Source organism: Pleurodeles waltl, chromosome 12, assembly GCF_031143425.1.
Source record: "Pleurodeles waltl isolate 20211129_DDA chromosome 12, aPleWal1.hap1.20221129, whole genome shotgun sequence".
Lineage (NCBI taxonomy): Eukaryota > Metazoa > Chordata > Amphibia > Caudata > Salamandridae > Pleurodeles > Pleurodeles waltl.
In genome coordinates, this window is record NC_090451.1 from 685,592,526 (window position 1) to 685,613,047 (window position 20,522).

At 40.2% G+C, this 20,522-nt stretch overlaps 1 pseudogene; it reads left to right on the plus strand.

Moving 5' to 3' along the window:
* The first annotated feature begins 7,232 nt into the window (after positions 1 to 7,232).
* LOC138267791 (vesicle-associated membrane protein-associated protein B pseudogene) lies at positions 7,233 to 8,832 on the plus strand (annotated as a pseudogene).
* The last annotated feature ends 11,690 nt before the right edge of the window (positions 8,833 to 20,522 follow it).

Sequence of the window (20,522 nt, forward strand, 5' to 3'; positions counted from 1 at the left end):
TGTGAAAGTACAGCATTATTTAATCATTCATGGCCTGTGTTCTCATATTCACAAAATGTAGTACGGGATATATCAATAATTGATCATGTTTTCCTCAATATAATGTCATAACTCTGTTCTTCTCAACAATTTGTAGTTTCTCGACCTGTTGTTATATTTATGGTTCTAATCTATTCTGCCCACATGGGCATAAGTTTATTTTCTGAATATGAATGCGAAAGCGGTGGGTAGAAAAGTTAGTTTAAATGCACTGCTAATTCTTCGTCTTTATTGAGATCTTCAAGTACTTTAGTTTGCAGATCAGTTATGTATTTGGATTCACACCGTACTCAGGGATTTAACCCTGTCACCTCCCCTCAGATTGGGGTGAATCGTGTCCACAATAAAATATTGTAATATATCCCTATTACTATTGTGTAGTTCTTAGAAGTGCCTCACCACCGGCTATGATGGATCCTGGTTTGAAATCACTATATAATCCTAAAGTCTCTTCTTAGATTTATGGTATTGCCAACATATCTTTTGTTGCATGGCCTGACCAACAGATACACCATAGGTTCGAATAGCAAATAATGCATTTTTATTAATGTATTTGCCTTCCTGGACATAGGATGATTTGTTTCTACTATTTTTACATGCCTTGCATACTTGACATACATAGAAATGTTTTCTCCGTCCCAACTGGGTATGTTTGATACCCTGATACAGATTGCTTTGTACCAGATAGTCTCGGATGGAAGATGCTTTCATGAACGCAGTGCTCCCATGCTGTTAAATGTCACGAAGTGTGTAATATTATTTTGTTTTTTATGTGTTTTTCTCTTCCTTCCAACCCTTAATCGGTTTGATTTTGTTAAATGGGACACAATCTCTTCTGCTTTGTTATTGACTTCTTTTGTGTATCTCATCTGGCTAAATCTTCTAATCATTTCTTCGCTTTGGTATAATCCTCCCAAGTAGTACAGTTTGCCCTGACTCAGAGCAGTTCCCCTTAGGGGATGCTCCATTTCATTTCAAATTTCTAGGATGGCTACTGTTGCACTGGAAAATGGTGTTGCCTGCAGTGGTCTTTCTATAAAGCGTAGTATGTCATTCTGTCCTGACTGCTTTAACAGCAGAATCCAAGTATTATTATACTTTTTTGACACTCCTGTGTGATATGAACCCCAAATGTAGACTTCTGTGGTTCAAGAGATCTACAAAATTGTGAGCATCTTCTCTTCGCCTTTCCAGATAAAACGTCATCTATGTAAAGGAGCCAGACAATAACACATTTTGTCCAATCTGTCATTTCCACTGTCAAGATTACCCGCTCCTCCCACTAGCCCATAAATAAATTTGCATAGCTGCTAGTGGTAAAGGAAGTACCCAAGGCGCCCCCCCCCTCTGCCTTTAACAATCATCACCAAACACAAAGATATTATAAGACAAACAGTATTCCACCATTATTTTAAGCATGCATGCTTGTTGGAAATACTTTAAAGCTATTATATGTAAGCTGTAAATACCGGTCTCAACTCCCTAGCTGTGTTTGATGCTTGTATAAAAGCTATTTACAAACTCAGTGAACATACCGAAATCTCCCTCCTGCCCTGTTTTCAATTTTACATGTGGAATCTTTGGTATCTTTAACATACAAACTCAAAACCCCAACAAAGGGCATCAGATAGTGATCTATATAGATATATATGTTTTCCACTAGAATGTTTGGATGGGACAGTGGGACGTCCAGGAGGAATATCTAGATTTTTGTAAAAATGTTAGAATATTGGTACCTTTGGGGGACTTTGTATAAATGATAGAATGTTGGTACCTATGTATAATCACATTTCAAGAAAATATAATAATCAACTTCAAACATCCCCCCTATCCCGGTACTGCACTGCAGTAAGATATGTTTTGCAGTCAATCCGTTCATTACAGACAGTGTCTTTAAGTTGTGTTAGTGCTTCAGTTCACTGTTTTTGGCAGCCCTTGATTCTCATTTGACTTCTCCTTGTCTTTCTTCTGTAACCTTGTCCTATAAACCTGAACTCATGTAAAAAAGAACCCTGTGTACTTTCCACAGTCTTGTCAACCCGATCCTCAATCACCTCAATCCGAGTCTGCTTCTGTGCTGCTACCTATACTGAATTAGTCTTGAATTTCACTGCCTAAATTTTTTGGTTTCTCCCTATGGACCTTCAAAACGTTTTGCCAAAGTCAGTATTCTGCCAGTAAAGCAATCCTCTTTTGTTCTTGTGGACCTTTTCTTGTTTCCTCCAATTTATCTAGTCTATCCTGATTTAATTCTTTAAATTTATTTATGTATTTTTTTCTGATCAGTTAGTTTTTCCAGTTGAGTTATCAAAACTAACCCGTCAGTACCTGTCTCAAGTTTTCTAAATGTGTTTATTGAATTGAAACTCCAAGCATCCATGCTGTAGATAAGTGACTTGCTATGCTTTATTGGAACATATCAGGCTAGTAATATAAAGTAGCCCTCTCTTCCGCAGTTTCCGTGTCTAGGTATGTGTCTGCTACCTTCCTGCACACACATCTCAGGGAGCTGCCTTACTTCATAGGAAAAACAGCAGTAAAATAGAGGAATTATTGTAGCTATTTGCACATACGTTGTGCAGTTCAACTATTAGATGTACAGTATTACGATATAAGGCAGCCATCTTGTAATGGGAAGTGGTAGCACAATCTATAACTTAAGAGCTATGACCAGCCATCTTGGATTTGGGTACTTTTGAGGTCAACATAATGCTGGCACATTTCTAATGGAGAACTATAATGGCAATTTTGCTAATACCAAACAGTATTTCACTCTTCTGGCTTGTTTTTTATAAATTCTGAAATTGGTAGTAAATACATTTAAAGGGAATATTAGCTTTAAAAATCATGAGTTTCCCATCTCAATTAGGTCTGTTGGCATGCCTTCTGTATTATGATTCATTGCATATAGCACTTGTACATGATCTGCTGTGAATCCCAAAATCAAAGCATTTGACCACCAAATATATTGCTGAAAGCACACGTAATAAGAACCATTGGAGATTGGCACTCACTGATAATTTACAATAGGAGCCAAGAGTCAGACCATCACATTGTTTACCATAGGTGGACTGGCCTAAGGGGTATGCAGGGAAGTCATACAAGTGTGTGTTCTAAGTAGCCCCACACCTATTCAGCAAAGACTAATCTTTTCAGGTGTTCAAGGTAGGACAGCTTAAGAGTCCTTTGCTGGTTGGCTGGCAGAATATCAAATTACCCTTTTAGTGGCCTATCCTTGGATCTGAGGCATGCACTTATTCTCACAACTTTTTCATGGATCACCATGGAATATGAGTCAGGACATTCCACTGGCTCTGCTTACCTTGTTTTGGTTGAACTACTCGTATGATGGGAGTTGGGCCCCACTAATAACTTGTTAAACCTACTTCCAGTGCCCAGATGTTTTATTTTCTATTGTACAACAGAGCAGAGAATGATTTTGCTGCCTGGTACAATTACCCTATTTAACTAATTGCATTACTAGTTTTAGAAAGCTTTTATACATAATTAATTAGACACAGTCTACTATAGGCTTCAGACCATCAGAATCTCATATCATCAGTAAACAACTTTTAAAGTGTTTTTTTTTTTTGTACAATACCTCATATATTACTAAAATGGCAACCACAAGTGGGAATGAGAATTGCAAAGACGAAAAATTAAATACATTCAAACCACACATCCTTATGGAGGTTTAGTGATTGCTTAGGATGAAAGAATAACTGTTTTAAATGCAGTGCACTAAATAGCTCAGTGCACTTCTTAAAGCTCACCCCAATACATTATGGTAAAAGACAAAAAGTTTCAACTTCCTCTATCAAAATATTTGTGGTAGAGGAAGGCCCAACAAACTTCAATCTAACATAATTTGTCATGAACCTAGAAGCGAACACTATTACTCTTTCATAAGCTTGCTTATTATTATATGTGTAAGGACCAACTAATCCTCCTTATGCACAATCATTTATCATCCCCCAAAATCATCCAAATCCTTTACAAGAGGGCTTTTGGCTCTAACATAAATGATAATGTCCTCCTCACATATCTCTTACACTCTAAATTTAAACATCAGAATAAATGACTCGTAATAACTCCTGTGCCCCAGGAATACAGATATAGACTACTCTCAACTCATCGACTCTTCCACTCATGAGCCAGCCATGGTTTGAATTTGTTATTCTAAAAGTTCTCAATCTGGTCGGCACTAGCTATCAGCCTTTTTCTGGTCTGATCATTCTCTCACTTACATTATCTTGCAAGATGAATTCCTCTCCAAAATGGTTGTTACGACTTCCTTTTCCCAGCATCCCGGAGAAGGCACCTAAAAATATATAAACCAAGGACTTCCTCCATGCTCTTGCTGACAAGGACTGTACCACAGATGGTTCTTCTGACGTTCTTTATCACCTCTTTGAAATCAACACATATGTACTGAAAGAGTTTGCCAATCTCACCAAAATTTATATCAAACCACCCAGAGCCAAACACAGTAAATGACTCTTGAAGCAAAAGGTGAAATTCATGAAATGCAAAGGAAGCAAGTATATTCTCCTATCCAATAAAACTGTTTGCTACGTCCACAACAGTGACTATAAAACAGTCCTCTTCAGAGCAAAAAGGCATACATCCAGTCTCGTATCACTGAAGCTAGAAACTATTCAAAATAACTCTTTACAATTTATGGTGAGATGACCACAACCTCTTCACCTAGCCCTCAGTTGTACCATTCACAACAAGGACACAACCAACAAACTGATTTAAAGTGAATCCTTTTTCTCAGTCAAAGGAAAACACCTCTACTCAACCTAGGTCTGCTTGGGTTTCTTTCACCCGCCCTATGAGGAAAACAATATCAATACGATTATCCAGAAACAAACAAGTGGCCTGCTTGTCTGACTCTTGCAACACAAAAACTATTAAACAAGTCCAATCTGCTTTACTTTTGGTCACAACCAGATTCCGCAATCTTCCCTGTGTACAGGAGTCATACCTAACCATCCTAAAACCACTTTCATTGTACTTCACACGAACTCTACTACTGACCCAAAAACTCCAACAAAATTCAGACTGATCTGCGCCTCCCTACCGTTGCCAACAATTTGGAAGTGGTGATCTGCACCTAACTTACCACCTAATTAAAATCCAGTAATCCTACAACTTACATTTGGTCTTGATCCCTATGAGAGGCACTGTAAACTGAAAGAGTTTTACGGACCATTATCGAAGAACTATCTCTCTGTCGGGACAACATTGTGTCTTAACTCTGCTAAAACCTGACTAATGTCTTGATCATGGTCCATCGTTTCACTTTTCTATCACAACTACTGAGTACGAGAGAGAGAGACAGGGTTATCCAATTCGTCAGAACTTCCCTATGCAGCCATACCAAACAGCTAAAAATCTGCTCTTTGTTATCCAGAGTGATTTGTGTGACCTGTGGTGTGCTACAAAGATAAACTTATTCCACCCAACTTGCGTATGTCTCCCCGGCAATGATCCTCAACAGCCATAACATCAGTTATTGTGCGTATGCTTACGATTCTCAGATGTGCATGCCCTACAGCCTCCAGTGCTTAATTTGTCGATAAAAATGAGCTGGTGCTCAAAGCCCTCCTCTTAAACACACGGCTGCTGCAAATAAATGTGGGAACACGGAATACTAAGGCAGCGTAATCCTGAAGCCACCTCTGCCCTCTTCAATCCATATAAAGCCACTCCCTATCCCTTCAGCTCTCTTTAGCAGCTTCCTACTTTCTCCCTTTGTGACGCTTTTTCGTTTTACCCTTCTTCCTTCTGTCTCATATGTTTCTTTTCATCGCAGCAAATGCTCGAGGCAGAAGAATAAGCCCCGGCCCTAAAAAATAAGTGTCGGTGCTCAGCACCGGAAACAACAAACACAAATTAAGCGCTGACTGCCTCCAACATATAAAAAAATTATGGCACTCTCTGACCCTCCATCTGCACACTCCTCCCTCCGTTGCTAGCTCAGCCAGACACCTGGGAGTCCTCTTTGACGCTGATGTATTAGTTTCTACTCTGGTTAATTCCATAACCAAAATATGTTTTTCTACTTTTGTCTCAGAGGAATACTCCCATTTCAAATTCAGACCTTTGACCCTTATTAAAACTGAAAAGCTTATTTGCAGTGACTACCACAATGGCACCTATTGGGGTTACCCAGCCAGATAATACGTAAGCTATGGGGATCACAAAATGTTGCCATCCAACTACTCTACGGCTCAAAAGGTTTGCACTGAATCACTGAATGTTTACACTGATTGTATTGCTTGTCTTTAAATCAAAAGATAGTTTTCAACCCCCTGTGCCTGGTATAGAAATCGGTGCTTGGTGCAGCTCCAGACAGTGCCTCAAAATTATTCCCTACCTATTGCTTGGCCAAAAGTCGAAGGTCGGCCTTCCTTAACAGTTAATTTCTACTCTTGTCTAGGCAATTTTTCTTATGTATTTAACAGATTTGAAGAAATCCATTTATTATGCGGACGAAGAACCGAACATGGTTTGAAATGTATCGCGATTATGACTACACCAATGAAAAAGATTTGGTGAACTAACATGATTGTTTTGAGAATTGTTGTGGGAAAAAGTTAAAACATAAACATCAGGAAAACATGCTAAATTGGAAATGTTTGATTATTAATGAAAGGTGTTTTGCTGTGCCAATTGTGACAGTGCACACGCTTGCTTGATGCATTTTTGGACTTTTCTAAACTGAAACAGTTTTGGAGAAGTTCTCTTTACCATCCATCAAGGCTCATCTCTCTGTAACTGTCTTCCATTGCATCGCCACAGTGATCAAAACTTCAAATTGTTTTGAAAACAACTGAAGATCCACCACCTCCTCCAAGACTACTCTTGAATGACTTTATTTTCTCCAGTTGTTAAACTCCTTTACACTTTAGTGTACCAGCATTTTGCAGCATCCTTTGGCCACAGTTGTAGTCCGAGCACCTAGTTGTGGTAAGGGGATGTTGGATAGATGGGAGAGACAAGAGGTTTGACATAGGAATCAACAAAAACATGTTTAAAACCTATCTACGTCTAATTCCTTGGATCCTGCTCTAAAGGAAAGGCTATGAGTTCCACAGTTCCTATTCCAAGAGCATGGCTTCCATGGCTGCCTCACATTTGTTCTGTCATCCATTTGGAATGTTAACACTTGGATTCTTTATGAGAACTCTGTGACAGACTGACTTTCCCCTAACAACCTGTTGTGGATCCTATCACCCACCCACCCCTCCCACAGCACCACCCTGACTACCCGGCTGCCAAGAGCAGTGGTTGGTGCACACCCATATATGGCAATGCAGGTGCTTGTGCTAGAACCACAGGACATGCTGACCTTTTATGGTCCTTTTACAGATGTTGTCAGTGCTCTTCTGAAGCTCCACAATCCTCTCAAGCAAAATGTAGCCTTTAGAGTGAAGACCACTGTTCCTCGTAGGTACAGTGTGCGGCCCAGCAGTGGGATAATCCGTGGACAATCCTCCTTTAATGTGTTGGTGATGCTGCAACCTTTCAATTATGATCCTTTTGAGGCAGATAGACACAAGTTCAAGATACAGTCCGTAATTGTCCCTCCTGATACCTCAGATGTAGACGAAGTATGGAGAAACGCAATACAAGAGGCAATAATGGAGTCCAAACTTAGTTGCATATTTATACTCCCAGATGCCTCTGAGAAGCCTCCTGAAGTACAAACAAACAAAATGACATCCACTGCTACAGAGAGCACAGAATCCCCAGCCGCATCCACATCTGAAATGTATCATTTGGGTGACCTGGGGGTTGAGAAATTAAGGGACGACTACAGGAAGCTACAACTTGACGTTCAGAGGCTGGTGAAGGAAAATAACGATTTGGAGGTAGACAAAACACAACTGCTGAAGCCTGCGCCTCAGCCAGGTCTCGCCGTGGCCACTTCACCAGCTGCAATCAAGGACAACCCACTGAATGTAAAGCTGCTGGTTCTTGTGGTGTGCTTGTTCTTTCTTACTGGTGTCTGTATTGGAAAGTTTGCCTTTTAGAAACAGCATGCAGAGGATTGTAAATTGGGTTGATGGATCTGCACTGCCATGGAACTACAATCATTAATGGCATAACTTCAAATAAATAAGAAGGTGGCATCTCTTAGGACTTGCTTGCCTTTTGTCATATTATAAATGGACAATAAGACCGTGAAGTCTGATTATTGCGAATGCTTCTATGACCAGCATGATCAGAGGGCAGAATGGGGTTACTGTTGGAGATAAGGACAGAGTGGTCTCATGTGCAAAGCACAAGACTAGTATGTCCTGCACTCTCTGTGCTCCCTAGTACCCAAATGATAACCTGAGTGGTCCAATAGTCCTGTACAAACACAGTAGGAGAAAATGACCTATAAATGTTATTTGCACATTTCTATATGTGATAATGTATTTGTTGCTTTTATATAGTGCTTCAGCAGTTCGTAGAATCATTTGCAGTGCTGATAACAAATCAATGTTTTAATGTGTCCCTGAAATAACAACATGAGTCTATTGTTTATTACAGCAGTCTCTTCACTGCTTAATTTGTTTTTCATTGTCGCATGGCCTACGAAGTCTGTATCTGCATCGCCTAAGTGCATTATTGCAAATACACACACACACACACACACACACATATATATCCACACAAACAAAAACATCTAGGGCTAGTTTCAAACATGTAGGATTCCCAGTTACTTGAACATAGCCACCAATTTCTTATTGTGTAGCAGCAGTGCTTGAAAGAAAAGAAAAGACAAGATGTGTGTCCCGCTCAAGTTTTGAAAATTCTTAAAGCAAGAACTATTCAGCATATCTGATGACATCAGGAGGTGATGTCATGCAAACCTTGACATCAGTGACAAGGCACTCTCTAGTGCAGACACATGACTGTGTATTGACTGTAGTGATTATATCCATCACAGAAGCAACCCAGATAGCTATGGAGGATAGAATATATAATGCTTGAAAAGCAGCAAAAATGCCCTTAGGTTTAATTTAAAAATATGAACAATATCACAAGTTAATTGTCACTTAATCCAAACTTTAACAAATAAATGTTAACAATAATATTCCAAGACTTATTCTCTGCAAATTGATTACTGTCCTGATGATGAATCTATAAGTGCCCTGCTGGTCGAAACGCTGTTAGCATTAGTGGCCATAAGGACAATTTACTGAGAAGCTGGTCCTGCAGGACCTAGCGAGAGACTTATGGATTTCTCTGTTATTATGTCCAACCCTTCAAAGTATTAGCCCTTTTCTACTTCATGATCACCTGTTGTGTTCTTTCTGTCAGTGCACCCACTTCACTGTGTGACCTCTTTACTTCACAGAGCACCATTGTTGCTTATTCTAGATTCTTCTCTACAGTGTCTGATTTTGAAATTCTTGATAGATCCATAAAGCACAATTGTACTGCCTTCAAGTCTCCCAATATTATTGTTAATATTAATTTGCTTATGAGTGTATTGACAATTAAAATCAATTATTGATATTGTTCATGTATATATAAATAAGACAATCAGTGGATCGTTCCTATAGGCTCAATCTCCACCTTTAATCCTATGACTCCTGTTCCTGATTCATACATTAACATTGACAGATTAAAACAAGCATTTGCAATGCAATGGGTCTTGCGTTTGCTTGAGTTAGAGTTATGAGCATTGTAAATTCCTAACTGGACTTTTCTTGCCACATAAATTGAAAATAAAAAGAAACAGTTGACATAAGCGAGACATGATCACCGTGAGCATGAGCGCAAAGGAGAGACACAAAAGGAAAAAGAAGTTCGCTCACAGTCAAACATATCGGTAAACGTGCAATTATCCATGTAACAAAATTGGTGTCCAAGGTGGTAACAAAACCGCCCAAAGGAGGGACAAACATAAAGCATTTACCAATGATAACAAAGGATTTTTGAAAAGGCAAGCTCATGAATCACTGATAGTGATAAGCATGCGGTGGGCGTAGTTAAAAGCCCACAGATTGCTTGCGCGCTTAACCTAAAAACAGAAGAAAAGACATATTAGAATAATATTGCATGCTTACACAATTGTTCTCTTTACAATCAGGCCATAGACACAAAAAACATTAGAGCATGATGATATTACAAACACACACACACACACACTTGAACTGAATTTACGAATTGCAATTTAACCAGTGTTGTCTGTGCGGATAAATGTCCTTGTAATCATATCTACATAAGACAAACTACTCTGAAAGTGAAGGACAGGATAAATCACCATAAAAGTAGGGTTCAACGACAGGTCCCGAATACCCCCTTGGTTGCACACTTCACTAATATGTTGCATTCAGAAATGTAATTTATGGCAAGTGATTGATCATGTAAAACTACCTCCCAGAGGAGTTCATGTCGAAGTAATGCTAAACCGATGTGTTCAGCAACCACCCTAGGTTTTGACACCACAGACAAATGGAACTCATTATTCTCAGCACTGTTACTCATGTGTCTACACAGTGAATCTGATGATGAGCTGTATATTCTAAATTGATATGTGTCTCTTGGGAAATACCTGTTTGTATTTGTGGCTTAGTATATTGAATTGAATTATTGGGGAAATTACACCTCTTTTTTCATTTCAATTCATATGTACACTTTCTACACGATCAGAGTTGATGATCAGTTTATTCCACAATTATTACATTTTGGCTTCTTTTAAAAGAAAAATGCGTTCTGTATGATATATAACCCCTCATGGTCTACAAGCTGAAATTATTTGTAATAATACTGTTGTGTCACTTTTATAATCTATCTGTATTGTTTACTTATTTAGTCTCTTCTTGTCTCTGTCATGCTGTCTAACTTCAGTCTAAGATGCTACCTGAAATTGCTGTATTCTTTTTCTCTGCTGGTTGGCCCGCATTCCTTCCCTGTCTCTCGTATGGGTTCCGCATTACTGCGCAGACAGTATCAAGTGGAGATTCACTCTCCCGAGCTCATCCTTTGGATGCAATTTAGGTGAAGCTCAGGTTCTCGTTCCCATGAGATCTTACAAGGGACACTCCAAGAGAGATTCAATCACATGCTCACTTTCCTGGAAAGTGCTGTTGGTGTCACTCAGCTTCCTGTCCCCACAATCCATCACTTGGGATGCTTGGAGAGAATTAGCCTTTCATCTTCAAGTATGGGGCCTGCATTGTTCTGCAATTAGAAAGCTGATTCCTACCCTGTTATTTTCCCCCTAATTTTGAGCTGAGAGTAGATTTTTTTACTCAGTTGTTACTATTATTATTACTTTCCAGCCCCTTGAATATAATCTTCCGCTTAAGTTTCCCAGTTTAAATTGGTGATGCTTTTAATTACTACAAATTATGCCTATACGGATACTACTATGAGTAAGAGCAAGATCTATTTAGCGTATTGGACGACATCACAGAAGTGATGTCATGTAAACCTTGACATCAGTGACAAATCACTCATTAGCGCAGACACATGTAGTGATTAGAAGCATCACAGATGCAACACATTTACATAGGGAGGATAGAGTATATAACAAGTGAAACACGGCAAATATCTGAGTAAGCAAATTTCCTCTAATTATGCTTCTCTGGCTTTCCACTTTCACTTTGGGGCGGTGAGAATTTATTGTTTCCATTCTTTTACAGACGAAGAACCATGTCAGGTTCCCTTTCCGTAAGTCGCATGGTCTGCATACTGCACAATACAATCACTCTCTGAATACTCTTAAGAATAATTTTAATAACTGCCCCTTCATTTGTTTCACAGCTTTGGTTCTTCAAACGATTTGGGTAACTATGAACATCCTCTCAAAAACCTTTCTTTAGTGTAACCCCATTTCCATTCTATAAATTCCTCACTAATACAATTTCTATTTTAATAGGATCTACTTATGCTCTGCAGTTTGAACACTGTCCTGATGATGACCCTATAATTGCCCTACGGGTTGAAACACCCTAGACATTAGGGGGCATAAAGACAATCTACTAAGAAGCTGGCCAATAAGAAGATAACGAAAGACTGATGGATTTTTTCATTATTATGTCCAACCATTTGATGTAATAGCTTTGCAACGGACAATCTAATCATCCATTGCCTATTTCACCATCATCTTTTATGTTCCTTTTATCGCTGCACCCACTTGCACTGCATGATCTCTTTAAATCACAGTGCACCATTGATGTTTATTGTAGATCCTTCTGTACAAGGTCTGATTTTGAAATTCTTAAATTTCTGTGCATAAAGGACTACTGTATTCCATTCAGCTCTCTGAATATTAACATTTACTTGTTTATTATAGTATTCATTAACAATCCACTATTGATATTCTTGCTGTTGGTAAATGAACCCTAGAGGGAAATGTGGCACGTTTTGACTGACATATGTAGTGAAGCATTTCTCTGATATGTCCAAAGTGTATTTTCCCATTATATGAAGGAATCTGTAGGAGGCTCCTCCTTGGTGGTACCGCTTCCTTAAATTGCCACAACGTCCACATCAGAGCTTACAACTGATGCACATTTAAAGTTTGTGTTATAATAATTCCCAGCAGTAGTGACATTTAGCCTGCAACAAACAGTATGTCAACCTGACCTCCAAATGTGTGAGCCTCACTCACAGTGAGTGAGACTTGTGGTCTCTGCTTCACATCCAACAACAATCCCTCCTACTACAAGAAAAAGCTAGTAATCATGATCAAAAATGTGTTTAAGACTGTCCAGTCTACCAATCTCACTTCTCCTTCCACAACCCCTGACACAAATGTAAAATCTCATCTTGAAGCCTTGGTGAGGTGGAAGTATTTGGTTACATCCAAGGTTCCCGTGTGTGTGTGAGTAGCTCATTCAGTGCAGATTTGCTTTGCATCCTGAGACTTCCATTCCTATTAATCCAGTTTAGAAGAAGAACTCCAAATACCAGAATGAAAAAACAATCTGGAATGGGCTAATTGCTCAAGCAGGGACCAGAAAAACTTGAGAGGTCTACTGCAGAAGAAGAGAAAAAAATCAGCTCTTTAAATTGTGACTTTTGCTCCTGGGGTTCATTTAGCTCTTTAATTTGTTACATTTTCACCTGGACTTCATTTTCGCAAGTAGGAGTGTCTTTTGATGAAATCGTTGTTTCAAGTTAGTGTTATTGCACTGCCTGAGTTGGATGGTTTAATTTAGCTGGTCCAGAGTCTTTGAAAGCATGCCTCTGATGCTCATGTCTGTCTGGGATGAGTTTTGAGGGATGTTTTTAACACCTTAAAGCATTTCCAAAAATCTGAAGTCTACTTCCCTAGGTTTACATCCACGTTTGCAATAGATGTCCAGTTTTGTTTTATAGATTCCCCCCCCCCCCCCCCAAAAAAAAAAAATATATTCTAGCACATCTACTACTCAAAAAAATATTCTCTTGAGTCAAATGTGTGGAAAAGAATAAATCATATGCAATTCTGCATTTACACAATTAACTTTTTTCCCACAGGAAAATATCTTTCCTCCTAAAGAATCACTGTCCTCTATGCCCTATTTAAATGCTTCCTTACAAGGCCTTTGTGTAAGTATTGTGGTATTAGATAATGAAATTGAAACGCATAATGCTTGGATATAGTTAACTCATAACAACCATGTTTTTCTGCTCTTCTTAACTCTGCTCACCAGATGTGCCTGTTTCTGAGACCAAAGCCTGAGTTTTCACACTATAACGTGTTCAAATGCAGCATCAGTTACACTGGTGTTTCAGGACTATGCAATCAACTTGCTGCAACTCAACCCCTGAGGATCTCTGTTTTTGAACAGATAAGCTTAATGTGTTGGTGCTTCATTCATTGGTCCACCACTTCAGGTGGCCATCTTTCCATTACCACTTGCAGAAGACTTTGACCTCTTTGCAATCGCAGAGATGTTTTACACTTCCCGTGTCATCAGAAAGTGTTTATTTGGATGGGTGTACTAAGAGCTGCTGAGCACATTTCTGAAAATAGCCTGATTGCTCAGTATTTCTACACTTACCGAGCCCAGTGTCCAAAAAGAGTAACTTTGTTATTGAATTGGGGTCTTGGGATACCACTGGTGATACTAATAACAATATGTGCAAATCTTGTCATCATCTTATAAAAACAGGCTTAATTTAGGAAGTGAGTGACATTCAAAAAAATAACAAGACCCACAACGAGGTGAACAAATCAGTATGGTGGCTTGACAGCACCACTCCTACCCCTAAATGTGTTCCAGTGGGTACTAAGTTTTATTGTTGAGCCTGATGTGATAGCAGGATGCTTTCTACTAGATGTGAGCACCGGGCACAATCAGGCTTTATCAGTTCCTGTCTCCTGCCAATGTTGTTGTAAATTCCCTTTGAAGTGGCATCTGTTAATCTGATTGCTGCTTTTTCACACTATATCAGCATCTTTCTTATCTGCTTTACTCGTTCCTTCTTCCTCAAAGGCAAGAAGCTGGCAGCCAGTGCCAGACTGATTGGCTATTTTTGGTCTGTGTTAGCCAAGGCGTTTTGATTCTACTAAAATTATGTGTAGAACATATTTGCTTTTAGGGGTTTTCAGGAAGACTTCACTCATTAGTCTCTAGGTGTGTGGTTGATATTTTTCTTCCACCTACTCCAGCATGCATGAAATGGCAATGTGTCAGCCCACTTCAGCCACGGACTGACTCACTAGGAGTTACAAAGTAGTTCTTTTCACTACCATAATTTGTGCTTTTTCTGGGACGAAAGCAATATTTTTGCCTTTAGCCAATGCTTTTTTTTTTTTTTAGATTGACGAGGGCCCGGCAGCTTCCTGAACAATAAAGTTTTGTAAAAATTATGATGAAACAAAACAAGAATTGCCAAAAGGATGGTTGTGAATGCCAGACCTATTCACTTTGCCAATGCTTGTTATTACTTGTTTTATGTAATATGATTGTCTGATGTTAATAACTGCAATACTATAAACTACCAGGAGATGATAGCATTGCACAGCAAATATTTTGGTGGCAGTTTTCTAGATTAACTCATGACATTCATATTATTATTTAAACGGCACACCACCAACATTTTGTTCTGTTTCTCTCTTCCTTATGGAGTTTTTTGGACCTCAAGAAAAGAGTATTAGTTATGAAAGCTTTCACCATTGCGCTGATAGCTGCCGTTTCGAGATTGTGATAAGGAACAGGGTGGTATAGTAGATCTCACAGGCATCGATCATAGCAAGCAGAAGCTTGCCTCTAGGCGGCTCCCGGAGGCTGGCTTGGTTCCCTAGCGTGTCCTCGGTAGTCTGGCCTGGGCTGGACGTCTTGTGGGCTCCCTCTGGAGAGGGCTGGCCCCAGGTTGGCTCTTGTTTCGCAAGGGGCATCCTTGTAGCATTCATTTCATGCTCAAACTATTCATGCCAGAGGGCCCACACTGACTGAAATATTATTCACCAGTGGCGGTTGCCACTGAACGGGGGTTGCGGGGCGGGGATTAAAAAAAGAAAATGTAAACAACCCACTTACCTGGTCAGGTCGGGAGACGCATTCGTCTCCTCCGTTATCCTTTTTGTCCGGAAGCACACAGGCTTCCATCCTCCCCTCAGCTTATAGCAACGCTCCAGTCACCAGCAAGACAGCAGTGCCGTGATTGGTGTGAGCAGCCTGGTTTGGCGCTCACAGAGGGAGTGGGAGTCTGTGCATTTTCTCCTCCTGCCTGTATTTCACAGCCGGGAGGAGAAATGCAAAGTGCGCATGTCTGTTTGGCCGGCTCAACTCGGCCAGGCAAACAGACATGCGCACTTAAAGTGCACATACCACCACTCCACCCTCCAGCCCCGCCCCGTCCCAACCTGGCTCAGCAAAAAAGAAAATTAGAATAACGATCTGTTATTATTAATATTTTATTTTTATTCTGAAAACAGTGGGGCGGTGCTCCCCCGCCTTAGCGGAGGAGCCACCCCTGTTATCCACAGCCCAAGCTTTGTGTGCCAAGTGTTTACTTAAGTAGCACGATGAAACGGAAGGAAGAGCCCCTGCGAGTCGAAAGAAGAGTGCAACACTAACCCACAACACCTGTTGTTTGCAGTGAAATTTCAGGATGACAGTGGGTCAGGTTAGCAGGCATGTGTATGACACTCTAAGGGCGAGACGCCTTAGTACGGCTCCCATGCTGGTGGTATACTGTTTTATAATAGTGGTATGTTGCTTAAAGATTTGATAACATTACATTATTGATCTGCGCTGCCTGTAGTCGAGTTGTGCATTTGTGTTCTTGCTGAAGAGGGACGACTCCCTGACATTTTGCGTAAAGGACTACAGTTGTCGACAAGCAAAGTGGGAATGGCACCTCAAGGAAACAACCATCTACTGTGTGAGTGAGCGACTGGTATACATGTAAGACTTTGAATACCATGAAGAAAGAAGCATTCAAAAGTCAATAGGTCTGACTTTAATATGCTAACACATGTACCGTTCACACATTAGAGCAGTAGTCTTCAAACTTTTCAGTTAAATTGGCAGCTATATTTAAATAAGTCTAGACTTATTTAAACATTACAGTTAAGTCCTGTTGTTGTTTTAAAACATGCAGTCAAACACATGATGTTAAACATACTGTTCTGGTCAGGCAGGCCTTACTAACGTGTAAAAGTATCCACAGTGTGATGATGAGGGGTAGGGGGTTTTAAAGAGTATTTGGGGTCCCTTCCCTTTTGACACACACTCCCAACTTGGATATAAATTACAAAACATGTTAGCGATGGCCCATTACAGAGCGGTTTGCTACTGCTAATTTTCTCAGCTTAAAACAAAGCCCTGTTATTATCGTAATGCTTCTTTTGGCAAGAGCCTGGTGCCCCCTCCCCCCACCGGATCTCATGAGGTTCTCCTAGGGTGGTACACCCACCATTTTAAAATCCTCTGCATTAGAGTGAGGCATGCGAAAGAACACGAAGAAACGTAAGCAAATATAGACCTAACTATGTAGCCATGCAACGTACAGGTAAAGGGCAGAAAAATCAAAAGGAGTGTATAAACAAAGGAAGCAAACAAAATGATTTTGTTCAACCAAAAGTAAAAAAAACAAAAAAAAAAACTATCCAGAATATTTGAGGAAGGTGCACTTGACTCACTATTCTGAACTCCATGCATGCTGAGAACAGCAAGAGCTCATCCTGAAGACATGGTACATAATAGAGCATGCCTGGCTTTGTACATGAATACAGAGCATCCTCTGTTTGGGCTAGCCCGTAGATACAAATACAGTAGTCACATAGAGCAATAGTGGTGCACACGTATGTAAAATAACAAATGCTTTCGCACAAATACCCGTCTTCAGGGCTTCAGGACCAATCCAGGCAGACATAAGCACATACTACTGAAAATATTGGTAATGCTCCCATGCTCATTTCAGATGTGTGACACGAAGATGGAGCCAGTGTTTCACCAGCACTTGTGGCTGTGTTACAGCTGTGCGCCCCAGAACTACATTTATAATGGGAAAAAGACCGGCGCAAAAGGAAAGTGGTCTATGTGCTCTTTGGCTGGCAAGGGAGTAGCTTAACACTACCTGCGCTGGGTACTAGTGTTGCAAAGATAACTCTAAATGAGAGTTACAGCAAATTATACAAAAATTATTCTGGAAAGAAACTGAAATTGTTACAGTTGTCTTTTTATTCATGCACGGCTATCTCCACTATGTAAAGCAAAAGGAGCATTTGTATTTAGTTTTACAACCTTTGCACATGATAACCCCCTTTTGGAAAGGTGGTTCAACATAAATGTAAATTATTCCTGCGCCAATTGCTTCTAACTTACAGTATTTACAACAACCTCCTGTTGGAGTGAAACCATTGTTTACAACCACCTGTAGGGTGAAGCCATCCTTTAAAATAACCACCTGTAGGGTGAAGCCATGATTTACAACAACCACCTGTAGGGGGAAGCCATCATTTACAACAACCACCTGAGAAACCATTGTTTACAAACTCCTGTAGGGTGAAACCTTCATTTACAACCACCTGTACAGTGAAACCATTGTTTACAAAACCCATCTCTAGGGTGAAACCATCATTTACAACAGCCATCTGTAGGGTGAAGCCATCATTTACGACAACCACCTGTAGGGTAAACCATTCTTTACAACAACCACCTGTAGGGTGAAACTATCATTTGCAAACAACCATCTGCAGGGTGAAACCATGTACAACAACCATCTGCAGGGAGAACCCATAATTTACAACAACCATCTGTAGGGTAAAAACACTGATTACAACAACCACCTGTAGGATGAAACCATCATTTACAACAGCCATCTGTAGGGTGAAACTATCCTTTACAACAACCATCTGTAGGGTGAAGCCATCATTTACAATAACCATCTGTAGGGTGTAACCATCATACACAACAACCACCTGTAGGATGAAACCATCATTTACAACAACCATCCCCACCTGTAGGGTGAAACCATCATTTACAACAACCATCCCCACTTGTAGGGTGAAACCATCATTTACAACTACCACTTGTAGCGCCTTGGGACCCTCATGGGTGAGGTAGCCGTGCTTTACAAATACCGATTGATTGATTGATTGAGTGTGAAACCATTGTTTACAACAACCACCTTCAGGGTGAAACCATCATTTACACCAACCACCTGTAGGGTGAAACCTTTTATTTACAACAACCATCCCCACCTGGTGCGTGAAACCATCCTTTACAACAACCATCTGTAGGGTGAAATCATCCTTTACAATAACCACCGGTAGGGTGAAATTAAACCATTGTTTACAACAACCACCTGCTGGGTGAAGCCATCATTTACAACAACCATCTGCAGGGTGAGACCATTTACAACAACCATCTGCAGAGAGAAACCATAATTTACAACAACCATCTGTAGGGTAAAAACCATTGACTACAACACCCACCTGTAGGATGAAACCATCATTTACCCCAACCACCTGTAGGGTGAAACCATTGTTTACAACAACCATCTGTAGGGTGAAGCCATCATTTACAATAACCATCTGTAGGGTGTAACCATCATTTACAACAGCCACCCGCATGGTGAAACCATAGTTTACAACAACCACCTGTAGGGTGAAACCATTGTTTACAACAACCACCTGTAGGGTGAAACCATTGTTTACAACAACCACCTGTAGGGCGAAACCATCATTTACAACAACCATCTTTAGGGTGAAACCATCATTTACAACAACCATCCCCACCTGTAGGGTGAAAGCATCATTTACAACAACCACTTGTAGCGCCTTGGGACCCTCACGGGTGAGCCGCCGTGCTTTACAAATACTGATTGATTGAGTGTGAAACCATCATTTACAACAACCACCTTTAGGGTGAAACCATCATTTACAACAACCACTTGTAGGGTGAAACCTTTATTTACAACAACCATCCCTACCTGTTGCGTGAAACAATCCTTTACAACAACCATCTGTAGGGTGAAGCCATCATTTACACCAACCACCTGTAGTTACAACAACCACCTGTAGGGTGAAACCATTGTTTACAACAACCACCTGCTGGGTGAAACCATTGCTTACAACAACCACCTGCTTGGTGAAACGATCGTTTACAACAACCACTTGTAGGGTGAAACCATCATTTACAACAACCATCTGCAGGGTGAAACCATTTACAACAACCATCTGCAGGGAGAAACCATAATTTACAACAACCATCTGTAGGATGAACAAATCATTTACCCCAACCACCTTTAGGGTGAAACCATTGTTTACAACAACCATCTGTAGGGTGAAGCCATAATTTACAATCACCATCTGTAGGGTGTAACCATTGTTTACAACAACCGCCTGTAGGGAGAAACCATTGTTTACAACAACCACGTGTAGGGTGAAATCATTGTTTACAACAACCATCTTTAGGGTGAAATCATTGTTTACAACCACCACCTGTATGGTGAAACCATTGTTTACAACAACCACCTGTAGGGTGAAACCATCATTTACAACAACCATCTTCAGGGTGAAACCATCATTCACAACAACCACCTATAGGATGAAACCATCATTTACAACAACCATCCCCACCTGTAGGGTGAAACCATCATTTACAACGACCACTTGCAGCGCCTTGGGACCCTCACGGGTGAGCAGCCGTGCTTTACAAATACTGATTGATTGAGTGTGAAACCATCATTTACAACAACCACCTTTAGGGTGAAACCATCATTTACAACAACCACCTGTAGGGTGAAACCTTTATTTACAACAACCATCCCTACCTGTTGCGTGAAACAATCCTTTACAACAACCATCTGTAGGGTGAAGCCATCATTTACACCAACCACCTGTAGTTACAACAACCACCTGTAGGGTGAAACCATTGTTTACAACAACCACCTGCTGGGTGAAACCATTGCTTACAACAACCACCTGCTTGGTGAAACGATCGTTTACAACAACCACTTGTAGGGTGAAACCACCATTTACAACAACCATCTGCAGGGAGAAACCATAATTTACAACAACCATC